Source organism: Mus caroli, chromosome 7, assembly GCF_900094665.2.
Source record: "Mus caroli chromosome 7, CAROLI_EIJ_v1.1, whole genome shotgun sequence".
Classification (NCBI taxonomy): Eukaryota; Metazoa; Chordata; class Mammalia; order Rodentia; family Muridae; genus Mus; species Mus caroli.
Genome location: NC_034576.1, coordinates 82,223,370 through 82,224,874, shown reverse-complemented (window position 1 = coordinate 82,224,874; position 1,505 = coordinate 82,223,370). Strand labels below are relative to the sequence as shown.

Here is a 1,505-nt window from a genome sequence, read left to right as displayed (position 1 = left end):
GCCAGGCAGAGGCAGGTGGATTTCTGAGTTCGAGGCCAGCCTGGTCTACAAAGTGAGTTCCAGGACAGCCAGGGCTATACAGAGAAACCCTGTCTCATAAACAAAAAACAAAACAAAACAAAAGAATAAACAATGTGCTAACATAAAAGCAGCCTAAAATAGAGTAGACCCACCACCCTGCATCAAGTTAGTAAATCTGAGCCAATAAGATGCAACTTTGAGTTACGGACACGTAGGCTGTTAGAACAGGTCTGTTAGTATGTTTGTAGCACCAGAATAAGCTGCAGTAGAACTTCATCTGGATGAAGTCATCAACTGATTTACATATTCCAAGAAACCAAGTCATGCTAGAGCAAGCATGGACCACTGGCAAAATACTCACAGTGCTGTTTTACAGTACTCCAAAACAGCTTTCTGACCTATTTCTAGAACTTTATAAATAGCCTGTACACAATTGACAAATAAGACAATACATTAATGTGATTGTTTTAAATATGTTAATACTTTATCCTACCCAAAAAGCAACAGCAGCATTTGAAGCAAATTAATGCAAATACAAGAGCACACAGCATTATCCACTACACTCTTCCTACCCACACTCCTTCCTGTTTTGACTACATTCTTTACGTAGTCATTCACCTGTATTCCAGTAACAATCTCAACCTTTGCTTTCATTTCCTTCCATTACAGCTTCTTCACCTCTTGTTTAAGAAATATATACATATATTAAGCAGTTTACTTATGAATTGAGTGTACCTTTCTAAAAAGCTAAGTATTATTACTACTGTGTGTATACACGCCCATGTCAATGCGCATATGCGGTCAAGTCAGTTCTCTCTAACTGTACATGGTCCAGAGATCAAGCTCAGACTCTCAGGGTTGGTGGAAAGCATCCTGACCCCTCTGAGCCATCTCCACAGCCCTGATGTTCCTTTCTTTACCTGGTAATTTGATGTGTATGGGTGTTTTGCCTGCATGTGCTTGTGTACCCCTTCCATGTAGTATCTTAAAAGCCAGAAGAAGGGGACGTTGCATCCCCTGGAACTGGAGTCACAGCTATGAGCAACCATATGGGCACTGGGAATTAAACTCAGGCCTTCTAAAGCAGCAGGCAGTGCTCTTAAGCAGGCACTGAGACATCATTCCAGTCCTCATGCACTCCTCTCCACCCCAAGCTTTAAAGTGAAAAATTTCAAGCCCAGCAGTGGTGGTGTACACCTTTAGTCCCAGCACTCAAGAGGCAGAGACAAGTGGATCTCTACAAGTTTGAGGCCATCCTGGTCTACTGAGTGAGCTCCAGGACAGCCAGGAATACAAAAAGAAACCCTATCTCAAATAAATAAATAAATAAATTTTCAGTGTATAAAACGTTGTTTTATACACTGAAAATTTCAGTGTACAGTTTCATTGTATTTTCATTCAGTTTTTAAATTTTTTATTATGACACTTATATGTATGTATCATTGAGCCTTGTTCATATTTATCGCTCCCTTCTTTTTTTTTTT

General features: G+C 39.9%; 1 protein-coding gene across 1 annotated transcript in view; it reads right to left on the bottom strand.

Annotated features, from left to right (window-relative positions):
- The window catches only part of Ticrr (TOPBP1 interacting checkpoint and replication regulator), a 41,104-nt gene that overhangs the window by 28,308 nt on the left and 11,291 nt on the right, over positions 1-1,505 (bottom strand). The gene's annotated exons all lie outside the window — the stretch shown is intronic.